General features: G+C 43.1%; 1 protein-coding gene across 1 annotated transcript in view; it reads right to left on the bottom strand.

Annotated features, from left to right (window-relative positions):
* Window positions 1–22811, bottom strand: part of CLSTN2 (calsyntenin 2) — a 636147-nt gene that overhangs the window by 575114 nt on the left and 38222 nt on the right. The window lies entirely within an intron of this gene.

Below are 22811 nucleotides of genomic sequence, written 5' to 3'. Positions count from 1 at the left end.
ACGGGTGATGGGGTCATTTGGGGTCCCTGAGGGAAGATTGGATATTGAGAGCTCAGGAAGGAAATGTGATTCCTCCAATGCCTTCCTGGATGCTCACAGCAAGCAGGACCTTAGCCAAGACAGATGATTCCAAAGAAGACCCACGGGCACGGCTGATATCAGCAGCCTTTTTGCTCCAATTGCCCCCAGAGCTACTCTGAGCCTGAGCCACAACTCAGAACAGGTGCCCCAGCAAATATCAGAGAGATAAAGGCTGAGGCACCTGTGATGCATGGTTCTTTCTTTTGGTTTAAAGCCAAAGTCTTTTGGGCCTGGGACTTGAGTCATTTAGGAAGGACATCTATGGGAGGAAAGCAGGAAAAGAAAGAAGAAGGAAGGGACCATCTTTCTCTTGCAAACTCCTTAGTGGCAAGGGAAACAGCTGTGAATTTTTTACGGCACATTTACTGCCTAGCAGTATATGGGACATAGCATATTCTCAATAAGTGCTATTTCCTACTCATTCCTCCAATCCATGAGGCTCATTTAAGCAACAGGAAACATTCAGGGGAAGGACGTGTCATGCAAGCATTAAACAGGATCAGAGGCTGGCAGTGGAGGGGTTTCAAGGGAGAAACAAAGGGGAGCAGTCCTATCAAGAGAACTGTGTATCCTGGAAGGTTTGCTTGCAGCCCAGGATCTCAGCAAGGGCAGAGTAATAGGAGGATTAACACCTCACAGAAAATTGTCTCCATGTAAGAATAATAGACAGAATACTTTACGTGGTGGCCCAGGGCAGTGGAGTGAGCACAAAATCAGAAATTCAGAAGTCTAAAGTAAGGCATCATTTCTCAGTTTCCTCACCTGTTAAGTGGGTATGATGACTACCAAGGTTGTGCAAGGATTAAGTGATATGGATATGGATGCGGAATTATGACAAAAAGCTTGAAACACTGTAGAAACACAAGGAAAGGTCACTGACAAGTGCTACTCAAAAATGTGGCTAGGTATAGGCAAGTTGCAAATTCTTGCCTGCAGAAAGTGCAGGAAGATACACTGCCCAAACCCAAGACCTGAACTGGTTTAGGCATAGCAGAAAAGCACTGGGTCTGCCTGAAGACCCCTGTGAATAAGATTTACTCAGCAGCCCCTGCTGTGGCAGGTGCATGTGAAGAGCAGAACTATCACTCCTGCGGAGAGAGAGAGGTTAACTCAGCGCTCCACTGGGAGACCTTCCCTAAGTCTCTGTGAAGATCCCATCACAGTCATCCTAGGGGTTAGGCAACAGCAAGCCATGGAACCACCCCCAGGCAGCTCCCAGAAAATAGCTCCCAAGGACTGACCCTACTTCCACAGATTCATTGTATCAGTCACAACTCAAATTTGTGCAGTTTCCTGCCATTTGTGATTCACTTGTCATATACTTTCTTTAAGTTCTCCCAATCCCATCACATCTGTCAGTATTTTTATACCCATTTGTCACATGAGGAAACTGAGACTCAAATTGGCCCAAAGTCATGTAAGTGGTTTGTGGCAAAGTCAGGATTTAAACTGATATATTCTTGGCCACAAAGCCACTGTTCGGGACCTCAGCATTAATAAATTCATCAGAACAACATCCAGAAAGTACAGGCACGGTTTGTGAGTTTCTTTTTTGGCGGGGTAGGGCATGGAGTGGAGGGGGTGGGATATACTGTTTGAGCCAAAGGCCCTTCAAGAGAGTACACATTGGGATCAAGGTGAGGCTCTGATATCCATTTGATCATCTTTTAGCCACAGACTCAAGAGTAGCTGGACACTAGCCATTGTTCACCCCTCCTCTTCCTTGCAGACTCCAGGGAGGAAGCAGTAGGTGTTAGGAAACAAAGGGCCACCCAGTATCCCCAGGACAGGGGTCTACAGTACAAGCTGAGTTAGGATATGAGGTACAGGCCACATGGATCTAGAACCACATGAATCTAAATCTTGGAACCAGTGCTAGAACCTCTGCAGGTAGAAGGAGAAAGAGAGAGACCATCAGCCCAAGGAAGGGTTTAGCCTAAATTACCCACCAAGAGGTACTCTTGGAATAGGAGGGAAGGAGGAAAGACCAGGCTGGATCTCCCTATGAGGGAATGAGAAGAAAGAGGGCCTGTGTCCAGCATTCCAGAGTGACTGACCTCCCCCTCCCATACACACACACAACAGAAATTGAGGCACAATTAAGATCTCACACATTGACCAATCAGCCCTCTTTCCTCATAGGGGAATTGAAAATGAGCTTTAGAAGAAAGAGACAACTGCAAAAAGGGAAAATAAAATTAACTTCCTGTTCGTCCCAATAGGATGCAGAAGAAAGGAACTCAAAGTGTGCATGAGTACACTCTTAAGTGTAGTCTGGTCTCCAGGGAAGTGGAGGAAGAGAGGAAAGGATCAACAGGAGATAAAGAGGTTTAGAGCAAAGCAGCCTTCAACTGTCTAGCCCTTCTACTCCTCAATTTTCTGTACCTTCCAGCCTCCTCTCCAGAGCTCCTGGCTTCATATTCTTCTATTTCTCCTTGAGGGAAAATTCTGTTTCTCTTGGTTCATTCTCCCATAGCCCCTCCTAGAATCCTTGGTAACCAGGAGGCACTTTGTAAATGGTATTGCAGCAGATAAGGGGCACAGGAGCTTTGATTTGATTAATGAGTCTGGCACAGTGCCTGACACATAATAGGTGCTCAATACACACTTGTTGAACAAATGGCTGAGGCTCTCTGTTTTGCCTACAGGAAAAATAGTACTAAAGGCTAGCACTGCTGCAGGAGAGCTTTGACTCTGGTGAGCCCTCTCTTCTGAGCTTTGCACAGGCAGATTCTGAGCTTCCTGTCATGTCTCCTGGCCCACCACTCCTTCCTCCTACCATGTCTCAGGAGGTAAGAGTAGAGTAGAGGGTTGTCAAAGAGAAGGAGGCATTCTTTCAATTCTGAGAAGATTGTGACATGACTATATTTTACTCTTCTCCCTCTAAGAGTCATTGCATGAGCGATCCTCAATTTTTCATTTACCAAATGCCTCATCCTCATTCATACTTCCATGCCTTTGTGCATTCTGACACCCTCATAAATTGCCCTCTCCACACTCATCCATCTGTTCAAAGTCTTGTACAAGGATACCTTCTTCCCAGTTGCTAGTGAGCCCCTTGAAGGCAGAATACTTGTTGTCCATTTCCATTCATCTAGTAGCAGGTATCCTATTTTTCTTTGGAAACCACCTTCAGTCCACACAAGTGATTGCATCCCCACCCCACATAACAGAACAAGCAGACTTGGACGATGGGTCTCAATTATAAGACTGATGTCAAAGCTGCTGTGGAGTAAATCCCTCTCCTTATTAGACCCAAAATCAATAGGATGACCTCAAGTTGTCAGGGGCTGTATGGGAGGGTAAAGAAGAAAGCAAACCTGAGAGACAGAGGCTGTATAACAGCAATGCTGCCCAAGCACCCGGATTCAGCCATGCCAGAAGTCCACACCTAGACTTTTCATTGTGTAAACCTACAAATTCTTTCTCTGTTTGTGTGTTCGAGCCAGTTTGAGTCAAGTTTTCTATCCCTTGCATCTGAAACAACCTTGGCTAATATAAATATCACTATATCCCGAGGGATCTAACAGAGCATGGTGCATACTGCACATTAAATAAATATTTAATTAAATTCAGCAACTCGGTAGCAGCCTATTGAAACTCTGGCCTTTAAAAGTGCAACTTAACATCACTCTATGTCTTCTTGGGACAAAGAAAATCTCCCTGTTCTATTTTGACTGCTGATCTCATTGCAATATCACTTTGGTTTCTCGGGAACTGCTATGAGGAGAAGCTTATTGTCTTTTAACTTTTGGAAGAGCACTTCTAATTAAAGCAATATTAAAGAGTAATAACTGTCTTATAGTTTTATAGCAATGCCCATGGTCACATAAATAAGCATTTTATATCCAATTAGCATTTTATATTTATTCAATCCTAAAACAATCTAGCATTTTTATTAATCAAATAAAATAGCATTTAATAGATATGGTTGTTTTAGCTTCTGAAATTAGCCACATATAAAATAGCACTGCATTCAAGTATGCAATATATTGCCCCAAAAGAACAATATGTGCTCACCACAATTTCCATCAACACAGTGCCTGTATTTACCCAAATAAGATAAAACCAATGTTTTCCATAATTCCATCATCATTTGCATGATACTTTCATGATTTCTGCTATAGCTATGTGCCACCTGTACTATTATTTACTTTAAATATTTCTTTAAATAGACTCACTTTGTTCATTTAAATAATTTTATTTTAAAAAGAAAATTTTATATAATGAGTTGGCTACGCTAGCTATTCTTTAAGACAATATTAAAATGAAGACATAACAATTAATATAAAAATGGTTTATCTCTGCACCAATCTGAAGTCATTCTGTATACCAACAATGGCATTATGGTACATTTGGGGAAAACATGTGAATTAAACCATTACAGTGAGAACTACAAGGGCATATTGTCTAGCACCTTCCTGAACCTATGAACTCCAAGGGCATCTTGTCTAGCACCTTCCTAGCCTATCTGTGTCACATGACATCTACCTGTTCAGCTCTCACCCCCCAGGTGGGGTCTCTACCTTGGACCTCCCTGTAGCGAGCCTTCTCTTTATTAAGCATTTACTTATTTATTGATAAACTAGGGACTTTCAGTAAAAAGTTAAAATTATCTTTTACATAGTGAATGACCTCTTTGATCTGACAGGGTTATTACATTTTAAGCAAAGGATACATTTCTGAAGGTGTCAGACAATTTAAAATAAGTAAATTTCAAGACCTAGGGATAAATATGAAGTGAGGGGGTGGGTCCTAGAAACACCTAAATCTGCAAGCACACTCTTGCATATTTGATTTTAAGGCTGCTTTTCATTTTCTCAACACTGGGCCTAATATTCCACAGAGTGCTCCCACCTACGCCACCATCCAGCATATCATGGCAGCCATCTGGCCTTCTTCATGGTATTTTAGCAGTTCTGCCTTCTGGACCAAACTTATTGACATTCAGGTGCAATTTTCAGGACTAGTAATGTTCCTTAATGAACACTTGGATGACATTGTTACAGGGTATAAAACAGGATTTCCAATTATAATAACAGTGAATGTTAAAATAACAGCACAATGATTACCAAAATGACTCGCAGCCTTCCAATGCCTACAAGCAACAAAAGATTCACAGGATGTGGACAAAAGATGGGCTATTTTGGTTTGCCAGTTCAAGGGTGAGCAGAGTTTATAGTTCAGCCATCTGGCTTTGAAATCTTGTAATTTGTAAGAAAAAATAATGGGAGGATCAAATTGTTTCCAAATTTGTGCATAAAGTGACAATGAAAACTTTCACATTACACTTTTCAAAGCTGCTAATTCAATTTCACATAGATTGCATTGTCGCTGTGAAGAGTCTTTCAGAAGGGGAGAACTAGGAAGTATCATGGACTGGCCGGGTGGTGGGAAAAGCCTCTTGGTGGAACTTAAAGGTAGGGAATTTGCCAAGGGTGGTGGCGGGTAGAGGTGCTTGCCATTTGACATCACTACAGACACAGTAAGGCTCAGTGCAGAACTGCTGAGTACCTTATCTCAATTGATTCTTACATCCTATTTTAGAGCTCAGAAATCCAGAGGCATGGGGAGGTTCCAGGATTTTCTGACCTCTGCACGGTCCAGGAGAAGGCAGCCTTTACTGGGGAGTGAGGGCAGACAGAGCAAAGGGCCCTGCAACACCCAGAAGGATGGAGAGTGGGGGAGCTTGGTAACAGGCCACGTGGAAGTAAGAGGCACAAGCCGTGTGGAGGGCAGCACTCTCTGCAACAGAAAAGATAAACAACCTGGAGTAGGGAGTGGAAGGCCTCAGAAATGCAGGGTAGGGAAACAACCGCAGCTGGAAAGCATAGGAGGAAGGTAAGTGGAAGAGGAAGTATAGATTTGTGATGGCTACAGAAAAGGGGTACCGTGCCCCTGCAGTAATAAGGTGGGGTCCTAGGTGGCTGCAAAGTATCCTCAAGGCTTTGCACCAGGTCTGAGGCTAAATGGGAAGATAAGGAGGCTCTGATAGGGTTTGCAACATCAGAGGAGAAACCCCAGCAGAATCCTGGACCCAGCTTGACCATTTTTTACCCATGAGACCTGGGCTGGCTATCATTGCTGTAAGGACTGACTGAATAACACAAGTCCAAGTGCTCCCCAAATTGTAAAGCAGATTAAAGGAGCTGTCTCAGGTTAGCGGGCTCTCCCTGCCCTTGCTGAGGAGGGAGTATGGCTGAACTCCTGTTCATATTACACACATGAGATGACACATTTCTATCACACTCTGTCCTTCGGCTTACTGGGAGTGACTAAGTAATCATGCAAATCCATCTGCTTTATAAGCCACAAACTCCTAATGGAATTTGTTCAAATAAAAATTTCTAAATCCAGGCAGGACCCCACCAGCCAACAGTGGACTTTTACTTGCATGGAGGCAATACTTACCTCCCCAATACTCAAGTCCTACCAAGCTCTCTGGTGCATCCTTACAACTTTCTCTGCTTAGACAACCTCCCACCCCTTGCTCCCCACCACGGTACCACCTTGCCTATCCAGAAAGCCTTCCAAACCACACAGACCATGGCAAGTGCTTCTCCTCAGTGCACCCATACTCTCCAGATGTCTGTTTACTTTTTATTCTTTCCATCACAAGAAAGTTTCTGGGGCAAGGACTACATCTTATTCCTCCTTTTATGTCATTACCTAGCAGAGCAGCCAGTACATACTGAACACAACTCAATAAACGGACTTTGTGACTGATGCTCCACAAACACCATGGGATATGGACCAAGTAGTCACCGTATGTGGAAGTTCTCCTCATTAAGTTGGTGTTGTGCTGTCAATACTCTTTTAAAATTTTAACCTGCTGAAGTTTGCCTATCTTTGTGAATGTGGCAAAATTTGCCTGTTTTTCCCCCTTGTTTCTTGTTTTTAATGTATGAAATTTAAAGGGAAAGTCTAATTGGGCCCAACAAAGCAAAGAAAAATGTTTGAAACTCTGGCTGGTAGCACCAAGTCAGAGCTTCCCTGAAAGGGGAAACACAAGGCTATAAGGACAAGCGCTGCACCAGCTCCAGCCGCACTCAGCAAATGCCCCCAGGTCCTAAAAGCAGTATTCTCATTAAGATGCTTTTAGAAACATGCAGGTTTTACAATGCTAAAAGCTGGAAGATATCTAGTGCTGGTCTTCCAATGCTAAATAAGGGATCTGGCCGATTCTCTGTTTCTGAGAATTCACATTCACTATCCTTATTCCCTGTGAGAACCACTTTACTTGTCTTCTCTCATCACTGTGGTTTGGCGTAACTGTGGCAGCTGTTATACAAGAAGTACAGGTCTTCTTCTGGAAAATTAAAATCATTCCAGTTCCTGTATCTCAGAGACTGAATTCCCCAGGGGTTCAGCGACTAATCTATCACCCTCTAGGTGTAGAATTTGATCAGTTTGACTTGTTGTGTGCCTGGTACCTCAGCAGATCTCTCTAGGGGGATCAAGGACACGGGAGGCAGAAGACCTGGCCACCTCCTACTACCTGAGGTGATTAAATTCCGCTGACAACAATGATGTCCCTGTACTGTTTGTTGATTGACAGAAAAATAGTTCTAAGGAAGCGCTCTTACTTTTATATTTAATATCTCTCTTACCTGTGCAATATAAGCTCCAAGCCGATGGCATAATGGCAGGCAGCTTTTGGAAAGAGACCCTGCTGATGAGAAAGGTGGGACTATTTGAGGGTCAGGCTGAAAGACAGAGGACTGATGAGCTCAGCCAGTTACTTTATTGTCTATTTTCAGTGGCTCTGTTTGCCATCTAGTTTTTCCTGCCATAGATAATGCTGCAATTAACATTTTTAAATATATAAGCTCTTGTCCATTTCTAATATTCCTTCCTTAGGGAAATTTCTATGACTTTAATTACTGAATGCAAGGGTATAAACATTTTAAGACCATTTGATGCATACTGCAAAAGCACCACACAACCAGAAGTTTGTAAGGGCCTAGCATTGGACATGGCCATTCCTTACTATCTTTTTAAATTATATGAGCAGAAAGGAAAAAGCAGCTATACTTTCAGTTTGTATTAATTGGATTATTACAAAATACTTGACTCTCCAAAAGACAGAGGAACTAAATCATTGTGGGTGACTTGTATTCTTAGGATTGATAGTCCCAGGGGAATTTTTTTTAACAGCATCAAGCTACATAATAGGGATGTATGATATAATTTTAAGTCAAGGAGAGTACATAAGAATAGTAACTGAGGGTGATTAAGAAGTATCTTTCCATATATATATACTCAGCCTTCGTACCAGCCCTGTTTCTCAGGCATCTCCACCACTTTTCAAATACAGCCCATAGCCAGCCCCCAAGTGTACAATGGATGGTGAAGACAAATCCAGCTCTCTGATACTTTGTGTGCTGGTGCCATAGAGTTAGTCCATGAGAGACATCCCTGTCCTTACAGGCAGGGAAGAGTGTACATTGTACTGCCAGCTAATGGCATTGCTGAGCACGATCAAACAATATAGGAATGTGCGATGCCACAATGAAAAGTCCATAAAGGGCTGGAGGAGGCCTCACCAAAAGCAACAGAGAAATTTAATCTAGGCGCTGAATAATCTGGGTGGAAGGAGAGCGGAAACCAGAGACCCTACTACTAGACATGATAGAAAGCTTAATGTTCTCCACAAGAAGAGGGCAGCAGGGTTGCATTGAACAAATACCCTCCCCATAGTATTCCACGCACTGCAGGGTCACAGACACCCAAATGTTAGAACTTAGCCCTGCCACTTACATTGGGCAAGATACCGAGCCTCTCTGGCTCAGAGACCATATTCCCTCAAAGGGCTGGAGTGGAGATTGATGAGATAACAAAGCCTAATATCTAGTGCCTCAGAAGCCATGGAATAAAGGGTAGCTGTTATTATTAATAATTATGGTAATTACTCACAGCAAAAGTCTTTACATGCATGTAATGATTTACTTTAAAATATCCAACACACTCTGAAACTTGCTTTATAAAAATTCAGTTGTATTCTCAAAAACCCAGACCAATCATGCAGATATGACTGTTTCCTCGCTAATATCATAGATGAAAACATGCCCAATCTGCCTCCCAAGGTTAGCATGACTTGAGAAAGAGATGCTAAAGAGCTTGTAAAGAACTGAAATGCTAGATAATCAGGAATAGTTAATTGATATCCAGCTAAACACCTGGACAACAAGGCTTGAGCCTGCCATGTCGAGTGTGGGAGCCACTAGCCACATGTGGCTATTTCGATTTAAATTCATCAAAATTAAATCAAGTTGAAAAATTCTGTTTCTTAGTCACACGAGCTACACTTCCAATGCACATATTGCTAGTAACTACCATACTGAATGGCACAGATACAGAACATTCCCATAATCCCAGGAAGCCCTACTGTTCACTCTGAATAACACAAACTGAACCTCCTGGCAACCAGACCTTGAATACACACTCCAAAGGCATGGCAGAGCAACCAAGATTCAATTGCTTTCTTTTCCCCAGCTTTGTGCCTAAGTCTCTGTATTCAAATAAGCCTTTTTTAGTGACAGCTACAGACCTCTTTGAGAACTGATGAAAGCAATGGATTCTATCTTTAGGAAAAACAATGCACGTAGGAACATAAACACACAACCACACATGCACACAGAATTCTGCAAACAACGTCAGAGTTTAGGGACATACACACCCATAGACACCCCAAGTAGGAAACACAATCTAGAGAACCCAAAGGACCACTTATGAAACAGTTGACTTTTATCAAGCTGAGAGGGTCACCTAAGAGGTTTTGCGAGGGAACAAAGCTCAAAAAGCTCTCCAAATTCTATTTCACACCACTTTATTTGGATTGTCTTTCCTCACTTGTACAGAAATGGCCAACTCTCCAGTTTTTCACTTCGTACTAGACTTGGTCCACCCCCACTCTGAGACTTGCACATCATGGCTGAGTTTAGATTTTAGATAGAGGACAATGTGCAGCCATTGGAAGGTTTTAAGCAGGAATGTGAGCTAATCTTATTTGCCTTAAAAAAATCTGTCGAGTGGAGAATTGCCTATGGAGAGTGAGTTGTGGAGACCAGAGCAGGAGACCATGTAACAGGTGACAGGAGATCCTGACAGGCAGCAGTTGTGTGCGCTTGCTTGTGGCAGTGGAGACGGAGAGAACTGGGCATATCTGAAACACATTTTGGAGATGAAGCTGATGGCATTGTTACTGGATTGCAAGTAATAGGTAAAGAAAAGATTTTTGGCTGGAGCGGCTGTGGTATAGATACAAAAAGGAACAGATTTGCTGGGGATTGGCAGTGGAGAGTAGGGGAAGAAGCATTCTGTTTTGACCTTTGAGATATTCAGTTAGGATTCAAGTGGAAATATCAAGCAAGGAATTTGAGATACAAGGCAGGAGTTAGAGGTATAATTTTTGGAAACTTTCATCTTATAGATGATATTTAAAACATCTCATCACAGCACTGGATAAGATTACCTAGGGAGTCATGCAAGCAGAGCTTAGAAGAGCACTTTGGAGATAGCCCAAGAAAAGGCCAACACAAGGGTCAGAGGAGTTGGAAAGAAGATAGGCAATCAGGACAGAGTGGTGTGGGAGGTAAGAGGAACACAGACTCTGGTGTCACAGCATTTAAGAGAAGGCAGTGTTTTTGGGAGAAGGGGTGGTCACCAATGTTAAAGGCTGCTGAGAGATCCAGTCATATAAGAATGAAGAAGAACCCTTGGAGCAGGCAGTGAGAACAGGACCCCTGTCAATGTCTCATGGCCACCAAAACCAAATAGGAACAGGGTGAAGGGAGAATAAGAGCAGAGAGAGTGACTAGATGTACTTCTTTCTGGTAGTGCTTTCATCTCCTGAAGCAGCATCTTTGATAACATTCCTTGTTTATGAGGGACACTGACCACCTGCAGCCTCCATGACTATGGATCATCCTGGAGAATAGTTTCTGGAATAACAACCTAGGCTCTTGGCTAAAATTAGAATGTACCTGTTTTCTCAGTTACCATGCAGTGGGTGTCTCCACTGCTGTCTCAAACACAAGCTCCCTCTTACTCTCCTTCTCGAGTCCCATGATGAGTATTTTTGAACATGCCATTATTGCAAATAACCCATTGCTTAGCTGATTAAAGAGGCAGATCAATTTGTGGACTGATGCCAATAAGTTTTACCTTCGGTTCCAAGAGAGAATGAAGAATGAAAGAAAGAAATGTAAGGAATGAAGAACATTTGGGGAGGTTGAATCAAATTACAAATGATTAAGAAATAATATAGCCTTATAAATTTATTTTTAGAAGCATTAGACTACTGGGTTTTAATTTCATATTATTACAAATATGCAAATTAATAATATACTATTGATTGGGTAAGCTTCATTTAACATGTATAGCACTTTATACAAAACAAAACAAGATATACAATATCTCCTAAACAATTTGGAGGTTGATTTTTTAAATGTTAAAATTACATAGTAAATCATTACATAGTTTAATTAACTATAATATTGAAAGAAAGAGGCATTTTGATTCCCCAAGAAATTTAAATTAAATGCTATTTAAATATTTAATTAAAAATGGACTTTACATATAATTTTATACTTTTAGCAATCTAGTAGACAGCAGTGTTATTAATATGAAACAATCCCTCCTATCTCCAAAGTTCATAACATAATAGCATTTGGATTCTCATGGCTTTAGGGTTAAAACAGAAGATGATTTCAAGGACTTGGAGTGAATATGTAAACCTTATGATAGTGAATTAAGGAAAAAGCTCTTTTCTCTCTTTGGAGTGCTTTCAGGCATATTTCTCCAGATGAGACCCACAGCTTCAAATTTCTTTTCTAATTAAGATTTTAATGTGGTTAGATTATATTAAATCAGATGAAAACCATCCTTCCCATCTTTTTTTTCTTTCAGTCCACTCTTTTTATAAACAGATTTCCACAAGAGTGGCTACTTATTAAAGGTGAGCAACACATGTATAATCAAATTTCACCAATCGAAATATATGAATATAACATGCCAAAACTAGCCCCAAATCCTTCCAGTAATAGTAGACAAAAAATACCAGATTAGAGGCGGACCTTCCATAGGAAAGACCTGATCTCTGACGTTTTTATTTGTTGCTTTTGTTTCTAAAATATCAGTGACTGCTTTGAGGTACTGATCATTACGGAACTCTCATGCACAGCCAGATTTTATATATATACTATATATATAAAATATATAGTGTATATATAATATAGTTAGTTCATGTATATAGTCATATGTGTATAGTCTATATAACACCCTTTGTAATCTGTAATATACATATGGTCTCTCTCTATATATAGTCTGAACTAATGTCTAGAATTGGTCCACTATCAACATTTCCAACTTATCTCAATATTATCTAGTCATGTCTAGTTTTATTGAGTCTATAATGATTTTTCTCTATTCTATTCAGGTTACATGCACATTACTTCTTCATAGGCTGCAACAAAGGCTGATTTGAGACTTTAGCCATGATGCATTACTCCACAGGAGGATTTTTAGCAGCAACACAGTGAAACTACAGATGAACCTTTACTCTCAAACAGATTGGTTCTGAACACTACCACCCAGTGGTGGGTCAGAGTTGCCATACATGGCTTTCTCAGATCTATGAAAGTTTATAAATTGCAGATGCCAAATAAAGAAGCCTCTCTGAGCCGTGTTTGAAAACTTTCTAGCCTTTGCAGCTATTAAATATTCCCATACAGCAGAAATTAAGCCCCCATAGAAGCATCTGAATACCAAGGGTATTATATCCACTAAGAAACCTGTGAGCATTTTGTAACTAAAAAAAAATTTCAGATGTTTTAATATTAATATAATATACTATCATTCACAATTATAAATATATTTAAATTTCATACCAAAAAGCCCCTCTAAAGTATAATTGGAGCGGATGGTAAGTTCATTTGGCGGACTGTAATCTAAAATTATATTAATAATAATACCTGAAAATATAAAAATTCAACCAAAAACAAACCACACAAAGACAAGAAATTAGTTGTATATTTTAATTTGCTGATGAACACTTAATTCAGTTAGGAACACCTGCCCACAGTAAATTTGGCTTCTCCTGAGTAGCAAATAAATTATTATTGGCTGAATTAGCAAGCTCCTCATCTCTCAGGTCTATTCTTCCTTGCTCTGCAAATAGAGGGAAGGGAATGCACAAATCATGGCAATTCTCCAATCCAGCTGCGTTGGAATACTGAAGACAGATATTGATCAGCAAGAGAGGGAGGGGTCAGGGTGGGGCAGCCTTGGAAACAGACAGAATTTCCTTCTCTACCTGTGATTCCCAGTGTGGAAATCCACTTTTTCACTTGCTTACCTTGTAGCACGAACCCAAAGGAGATAGAGGCTCTCAGGGCATTGGGGTGGCCCAAAGTCAAAGTGGATAACTGAGGAGAGCAAAGATTCTCTCCAAAAAGGCAACCAACCACCTTGCCTCACAAAGCAGCCACATAGCTTTAGGCAGCTAATTGAAATTGATTTAGCAAATGCAGGGACACAGTTTGGACGCCTGAACTCTTTTTGTTCCTTTGATTTAGTCTGCCTAACCTCTCTCACCATTTAATTCTAATTTGATAGAGCCAGAAAATTGAACTGGCAGGAATAGTCATTGACATTTAATTAATGTCTGGCATTCCATTTGTTGAAGAAGAAAGTTGAAGTAATGGAAACTTGGCATAGCCATCTTGAAGAATAGGCAATGATAAAAATTACACGAGGCCTGTGCTTTCAAAGGCCATTAATACCACAAGAATACTCATACTATTTTATGTGGTTCATTCTTGTCCCTGTGAAGAAGCTTAAACTTTAGGGCTGATGTTCTACCTGTGTCCCTATTGCCTAGAACAGAGCTAAGAATACAGCAGATGCTCAAAAGGATTTTAAAATATCACTGCGTTTTCACAAAGAGGGCAATTTGGGGGTGGGGGGGCTGCACTATTCCCCATGCACACAGCTAAATCTTCTCAAAAAGTCAGTTGAGAGAATGACATTTTCCAAAAAGTTGTGAGAAAAGAGATGAGGCCACTGAGACATAATAGTGAAACCCAAATATGTGCAGATGACCCACAGGCAAGATAGCTTTGATTGCCCAATCAAACCCACACATAAAATTCCAACTGCAGGGAATTCTCTGCCCCTCCCCACATCATAGCACACACCATTAATTTCAGTTATCTAGGCACGAGTTACAAGAAAGAACGAAGAAGGCAGTAAATGACCTCCCCAATGGCTGCTGGAAGTCAGTGTGGACCACTTTTGTGGTCACATAGCTCTCCATATGTATGACAAACTTGGTGTAGGCATAGGTTTGAAGTCTCTCATATCCTGTAGTGCCTGGAAGTGCTCTGCCCACAATGGGTGCACAATCCTATCACTGAGACATTCAACACATATCTACCAAGTGCCTACTTGTGGTGGCACTGTTCTGGGGCTGTGGATAAATCAAGGGATCAAAATGTAAGATACTGTCATACAGATTATGGTCTGGAGGAGAAGATAAATAAACTAATAGATAATATAGTGTAGAATCGGTAAGTACTATGAAGAAATGTAGAGCAAGAGAAGGAAAGAGACAGTGATGAACAAGAAAGAGACAAACACACAAAGAGACAAGAAATTAGTTCTTGGAACCATTTTCTTGATGAGCAAGAAAGAGACAAACACACAAAGAGACAAGAAATTAGTTATATGGAACCATTTTCCATAATATAGTCATAGATGGACTTTCTGATGAGCCTGCATTTTAGCAGAGACTTAAATGAAGTGAAAGAGCAAGGGATAGGGACATCTGGAGTAAAAGCCCATCAGGGAACTGCAAGTGCAAAGGCCCTGAGGCAGGAGTAAGCTTGAAGTGGTGAAGAAAGTGCAAGAAGAACAGTGTGGATGAAGCTGAGAAAGGCGGGGACAGAATGATAGAAAATGAAGCTGGGGAGGTGGCCAGTTCATGTAGAACATAGATGCCTGGGAAGGCCATAGAGTTTTAAGGTTTGCATTTTCAGACTGGGGGCCTAGGGTGGGAACAAGGAGACTATCAGGAGACTCCTGCAGTCATTCAGGTGAGAGATGATGGTGGCCTGGACCAACCAGGTCTTTGTTGTGTTCACTAAACAGGTGTAGAAGTTAATAGATTATAAATGCATTTTGAAAGTTGAATTCACAGGATTTCCTAGTGGATGTGATGTGAAGTGAGAGAAACAGACAAGAGTCAAAGGTGACTGCAAGATGACCTGAACAAGCAGATGAATGGAAATGCCATTTGCTGAGATAGGGAACACTAGGGGAGGGGGAAGAAGGGTCGTGGGTTTGAGAGGAAGGAGCCAAGAGTTCAGTTTTGGCACATAAATCCTGGCTGATGATGACGGTAATGACACCAATGGTGATACAGCAGAAAGCAGAGTAAAGAGCTCATCTTGATTTTCAAAAATTAGATAGTATTCCTCAGGGAATCAGTCAAGAAGCTTCCCTCTTGCAGCTCTCTATAGGAACCTGGACTTAATTTTTTAAATTATTTTTTTAGAAATGTGCCTCTGTGCCTGAGACACGTAGGCGAGCAATCTCGCAGGGACGTGCGGGCTATAGTGTGTGACAGCCCTAACTTCCACAGATCCAGGCATGTCCACAGAACCTGGACTTTAGCTACTTGCCTGGTGAGAAATGCACCAAAGTTATTTTGAGCTCCATGAGCAAGGAAATATTTAAATAATGAATGACCACAGAACTGCCTCACATTCACCCTGGATTCCCACTGTGAACAGGTGAGAAACCTTAAGGGCTCTGCTATTTGGGGCAATGGTCATTGCTAATGAAGCCCTCACAAAAGATGTAGGGGTGCCAGTGTGGAAAGGCATGGAGGCCCACAGTCACCAAGACTGGCCTGGAATCCTTGTCATGTATTGCAGATCAGAGGTACCAGTGTGTAAGTCTCAGAAACCAAGGTCAAGCTCTCACAATTCTCTAGGCCTTCCACCTCCAAAGTGGGGCACACATTCTGGGGCATGTACACGGGGATCCCCTGGGTATTATAGAACTATTTTTGAATATTTTACTTAAAAATGTATAATTACTTTTCATCAAAGTTCTACAGGCACATAGTTTTAAAAGAGTCAAATCATTCTACACGGCTTGTTGCCAAAATACAGCATTTATCCTGAATCTTCCCTCTGCCCCATGTCCCACTTGTCTGAGGCAACTGCTTTGAACTATTTTAGCTGACTCTTTCATTATTTGCCTCCGTATCACTAAACAACATGCTTATATTGCTACCTAATTTTTCACCTAATGGCATTAGCTATTGACTTTCTACTTTGGAAGATGAGGATTTAGTTCTGGTTCCCTCTCCCTTCCACACAACACACACACACACACACACACACACACAAACACACACACACAAAATCCCCCATCCTCCCAGTAGAGTTAGTTATATTGTACTTTGGTTAGCTCAATATTCAGTGTTTACACAATGATGACTATAGATGCTATTCCCAGCTAAGTCACAGAGATGCCATAGTTACTTTTCCTTTTTTTGCACAAGATTTTGTGTTTTCCAAACTTAATAACCATCTTGATTCTATCATTCTTCTTTTCTGGGTACTTTCTGTGCAACAATAATATGACTAAGCAAAACCTAAACCTCCAAACTTGAAGTTTACACGCTCATTCTCTCTGACAGTCTCTGCCCCACGCTCTCACATATCAGAGAGTTTTTAATGAGGATGAAGACATTATCCCCAGAGCAACAGTTCAAAAACAAGTGTATAGGTATCCCATGAGAAAAGAGTTCTACCCCCAACACGGTTGGGAAAGGCCTAACAGAGTGCCTGGCAATAACAGATGCTTGGTTTTGTTAGACTCAAATTTTTTGAACTATTGCCGAGAGGAGCTCAGGATCCCTTGCTTTTTTCTGTTCCTGGTTCCATTAAGGTAAAATGTCTCTTTTGTTTCTCTCTCAACTCTGTACAAGCCCTTTCTCTGGTGCTTGTATTTGGCACCGGGTTCCCCAGATGTGAATGTTCCTGCTTGGGGGCCTTCCTCAGAGCCAGCCCCTCCCAGTGTCGAAATGGGAAATGTCAGTTCTGTCTCATGTCATCATGCATCACAGAAACAGGCCAGCAAGGGAAGCATTAAGAACATGCTGAGCAGAGACCATGGAAAAATAATCTCAATTCCAAAGCTATATTTTTCTCAGCAGGTGAAGAATAAAAAACAATGTGTTTGACCTCTGCCCTGGTCAGTATACAGAAGCACCTGCAGGTCTGTTCTATGCTAAGCAGCGGCTCTTCTGCAATGCCCAGGCTGCCTGTTCAGGGCTTTGCCCACTGCCCCCCACGCCCTCCCCAGCCCCACCAGCCTCCAGGCCACACAGACCTGGTTAACAAAAAAGTCAGTACGAACAAAGGAGCATCCCAGAAATGCTGCAAAGCATGTAAATTGGAAGGGTGCTGGCACAGACTCAGCCACCCTGATGCCAAAATACTTAATCTAGCAGGTTCCTGAGAGATTCGTGAGTAAGGGGGTGAAAAGAGCACAGGTGTACTAGTTGATACTGTTTATGGCTAATACCCTCATTTTACTCAAGATCAATCTGGGTTTCTGGAAGAACAAGAGAAGAACAGAGGTCAGTGTAGTAAGACTCAGGAAGCCATGGACGACTGGGCCCAAGGGTGCCAGCCAAAGAGGGTTCGTGCTCATGGTGTTCTCTCACCATGAGGTGCTTTTCTCTGGGGCCTCTCCTTCCCTCCTCCTGTCCATTCTTCCTTTATCCCTTGTTCCATCCCTGTACGAACCTGCAGCCTGCTTGCCTGTGTGTCTCCAAAGCATTTCCCAGCCAGCTGCTTGGTAGAAGAGATGTGGTGGGGACGAGAGATCATCTAAGGACCCAGGAACACTTGAGGAAACAGTGGGAATAACACTGACTCATATTCTCACCTGCAAATCAAATGCTAGCACTGGCAGGCAGGATGGAGAGTTTGAAGTTTTGTCTTTTCTCCCCCACTGATTCCTGTTTGCAAATGGAGTGTCTGCTGGTCCTCCCCAGGCCCCAGGTCCAGGTGGCAACTGGCTGGAGCAGGAAGAGGAGGCAGATGGAGCAGGCGGGTGCTTCATTATTGGAGGTCTCTAAAGGAGTAAACTGAATATTTGCCTTCTAGGAAGTATAATTGCTTGGGACGGCTGTAGGTCTCTTGCCAACACACACGTGTGCACATGCATGCACACACACATCAATGCACACACAGAAGTGCACAAATAACCCCAGGGAATCAACCCCTCAGAGTGTTTCACACCCTTGTATTACAGGTGTGGGAGAGGAGGCTTGGAGAGGTGAGATGACCAGTCTGAGGCCACAGTACCAACTGTATGCTGAGCCAGGACAGTGGGCACTGTTCTTTCCTTTGCCCCAGCTATCCCTGCTGGGTGAATTCATCCCAGGACTTGGCACTCTGGGCACAGTGGGAAAGGGAGGGACTTTGACCTCAGGCAGATTCCATTTGAATCCTGGCTCTACCACTTACTAGCTGAGTGGCTTGGGGCAAGTTGTTTAAAGTCCCTGAGCCTCAGTTTCCCTCATCTGTGCACTGAGGAGAACAGTATCTACTTCCCACTTTGTTTGATGAATTCTCTGAAATCCCATATGCAGAGCACCTGGCTCAGTGCCTTGCACACAGATGCTGCTTCCTTAAGTGGCAGATGGTAGTGATTCTCTTCTTTATATTCAGATTTGTGGCAAGTTCAGATGGCTCTGCCCATCCTGGAAGGGCTTTAATTCCTGGGTGGACCCAGAGAAAGAGATCAGGGTACATCAGCAAAGGAGATAAGGGCACTATCACACGAGGAGGCTCCCGATCCCCAGGGTAGTAGAGCAGGCTCTTCCTATAATCTACAGGCTAGTCTGCCAGCTATGACTGCTCTGCAAAAACATTTGGTGACAGAGTGTTGGACAGATTCTGAAATGTCAATGATCTGCATACAATCACGATCTGCCCATGGGGGTTATGGTAGCTTGATTAGTTGTATTTTTCAGCCTTTTGATTTGAAATCACTTCATGGAAAAGTCAACTTAATGCTACCCACAAACCTGAGTCTCTCTGTACTAGTACCTGCCTCATAACTGTGTCATAAGAATTACGTGAAGTACGGTGTCAAAAGCCCTCAGCACACTGGCTGACAGGCTGCAAGAACTCAATGCAGCCTGTGGTTGTGGCAGCTCCTGTGTTGTGGCAGCTGTTGCCATGGCTGTGGCATGACAGACAGCATCCATTCACTGCAGAGAGGTGATGGCGAAATTGTCCAGTCACTCATTCACTGAACAAGCACCCCCTGCGTCCCACTATGTGTCAGCCTGGCCTGGATGCTGTGACATACATATGACCAGAACACAGTCCCTGTCTTCATGAAGTTGTGTTTCAAGAAGCCCAAGTTGTTTCATTCCTATTTTCACATGTGTCTAAGGGCCAGACATCACAGCTCCTTTCTTATAACCAAGAGCTCCTGAATGCTATTTTGTAATGCCTCCATCAGCCTCTCAGTCCTGATTAAGTTGAATGACTTCTCATAATCCTATGTCACATTTGCAATTAATATCAGACATAATGGTGTTCATTCATTCATACTCAACAAGCACTCACTCCATGCCGGGCACTATGGACACAGTGGGTCTGTGAGAGGTGTGGCCTCTGACTGGAGGGAGTACACAATCAAGCCCAGGTCCTGCAGCCTCCCCTTCCCATGCCAGGGCCTGAAGAGCTCACTCAGTTCTTCCTAGTGCCCCCCACTTTGCCCAAGGTGCTATCTTGGCAGACTTCCTCAGCCCCACCTCCCACCCCAGTTCTTGAGGCTGTGCCTGCTACTCCCCCTCCTGAGGGCTCTAGGAAGCTACAGCTCTGATATCAAGGCCCAGGGTGGAGGTTACCACTCCCAGCTTTGTCTCTAACCAGCCAGGAGGCATTTTAGAATGCACTTTCTCATTCGGAGTCTCAGCCTCCTGTCTGTACACACAGCTTCTCCTCCATAGAGATATCCTAGGACTATGTGAGCTGAAGCATGAGAGTGAGGCACTCGGAGTGAGATAGCACCCTCACCCCACCTGCCCCTTAGAGCCCTGCAATCTTGGCCACACCACTACCAGCCTACCTGACTCTCCTCCTCCACTCTCCTCTCTAAGATGAATATCCTAGACCTCTGTACAGGGCTAGAGGGCTGCCAGTCTGTCAACAACCCTCAGGCCTGATCGCCCAGAATAAATTACCATGCAAGGCATTAGGCTCTTTAGTAGGGAACCAGCAATGGATTTCATATACAAATTAGAAAGAGAAGAATATTATTGTACTTTGTTTTCCTATGGCTATTATCCCCATAAAAGCTCATTTCTACCTCTTAACAGGGATTTACTTGGACTGATGAATTGGTTAAAAACCTTCCTGCCCAATTTCAATTTACTCAGTGCAACACACGCTGTAAAACATTTAGCAAGAGTGTAAATTCAGTCAATGCAGCTCCCTGGAAACGTTTTTTTTCTTCCAGACACCCCATCTCCCCTTTGCTGGGCCCTGGGGAGATCACATGAAGCCCTCTGGGGAAGCAGGGAAAGGTGGGCCAAACTAGCCCTGGTATATCACTCCCCTGGAGCAGGACAACTGACAGCATATCTTGGACCACTTCTAGATGTGGGCAGGAGTACAGAGAGAGTTTCTTATGAAGGAAGGTGTGAACATGTCTTGGTTGAGTCCAGGAAACCAGAGATTTTAGTCCTTGCCCTATGGCTCCAGTTTCCAAACTGGTTCTCACAGGACAGGCAGTGTCATCTTGAGGCCCCAAAGCCTGTGTCTTCACCCTGTCATTACAGTTTCCCACAAATGTTTACATCAAAATCACTTTCTCTCAGGCTTACAAGCACTTTGGGCTTGGGTCGAACTGCAAAATTCACAACTTGGAAAAAGAAAAATAAAGATTGAGTTGTTCCAAATAATTCAGCAGTTTCCACCCTAAGTTCCAGGGCCAGGCTTCACAATGCTAAACTAAATTCTTCTTCCTGATAAAACCACAGACCCTGCCCATCCTTCCCTAGAACTGTGCCAGGGTGGGCAGTATCAGCTTCTTGAAAGTACCATTTCTGTCCAGGAGTGGTGGCTCATGCCTGTAATCCCAATAATTTGGGAGGCCGAGGCAGGAAAAGAGTTTGGGACCAGCCTAAGCAACACAGAGAATCCCAGTACTCTGGGAGGCTGAGGTGGAAGAATCAAATCCCAAGAGTTTGGGACCAGCCTAGGCAACAAAGAGAGACCCCGTCTCTACAAATATATTAAAAAATTAGCTGGCCATGGTGGCACATGAGGCTGAGGCAGGAGGATTGCTTGAACTCAGGTAGTCAAGGCTACAGTGAGCTGTGATTGTACCACTGTACTCTGGCCTGGGTGACAGAAAGAGACCCTGTCTCAATTAAAAAAAAAAAGAAAAGAAAAAGAAGACAGAGAGAGAAAGAGTACCATTTTTTCCCAGCCAGGCAGGCTCAGAGCCCCAAGTTCCTATTCTCCCTCTACCCCACACTCACCCCTGTCTCCAGTGTTGCAGACCAGCTGATGGCCCTTGTTCTTGAGGACAAGTCCTTCCCCACAACCCCCAAGTTCCTAACATCTTATCTTTAGATCAGACAAATCCACTTATGAAAGCTCTACTGAGATGAACCCTCCAATTTTTAGCTGGGTTTCTATGTTCTGGCCACTGACCTGAGCCAGTCACTAACAAGCCTGTGGCTGGAACTTGATGCTTGGGAAGACCAGACACCCTGCCTTTCTTCTCAGCCACATTATGCTTCCCTTGAATCCAAGGCAGCCATGGAGATGTGGCTTCTCGGTCATGAAGGAAACCTCACAGAAATGTGGGGATGGTTCATGGCAGATCACACTCCTGCCAGAGCCCACCTAGGGCTATAGGATCAAGGGTCTCTGGCTACAAGGCCTCACCTCAGACATCTGCCACGAAAGCCCTCAGAGCCCTGCTCACAGTGAGCACCAAATAAGGAGCAGTTTCCTTTCTCACCAGCCTGATCAAGAACCTGATTATCCAACATCTCATCCATATATGAAACTGTAGAAGTCCTTTTTAATTTTTTAAGGTAGACTAAAGGAGCAATTAATGTGTAATAGAGGCATATATGCAGACAAAATTATGAGCCAAAAATGCCGGAGGGCCATTTCTGTCTATTCATTCATTCATTCGTTCATCCATCCAGTCATGTAATACTACTACTCAGAGCCACCTGTGGGCCAGGCAGGAGGAAACAGTGGTTCTACAGTCCTCACACTCTTCTTCCTGGTGGAAGGCAGCAGGAGGTGCCTCCAGCATTGCTCCCTGCATTCTTCATCATGAATCCCCTTCACTGTGGGAGCTGTCACGGCATTAATGCATGTCCTTGACTACAGTTTACTGAGTGCTAGCAATGGACTAGGCCTTCTGCTACGGGCTTCCACAGATGATCTCATGGAATCCTTATAAGCCATTGAATAACTGAGGTTGCAGTCATTTTACGGACAAGGAGAGCAAAACTCTGAGAATAGGGGTGATGTTGTCAGCAAGTGATGGAGCGGAGTGTCTAGTCCACTGTCTGGCTCCGTGGCCTACTCTTTCCTCTCCATCCAGCTTAGTATTCACATCCCCAGAGAGATGCTAACAATAACATCATTATTTCCTTCACT

Source organism: Pongo abelii, chromosome 2 (assembly GCF_028885655.2).
Source record: "Pongo abelii isolate AG06213 chromosome 2, NHGRI_mPonAbe1-v2.0_pri, whole genome shotgun sequence".
Classification (NCBI taxonomy): domain Eukaryota; kingdom Metazoa; phylum Chordata; class Mammalia; order Primates; family Hominidae; genus Pongo; species Pongo abelii.
This window is presented reverse-complemented; position numbering and strand designations above follow the sequence as displayed.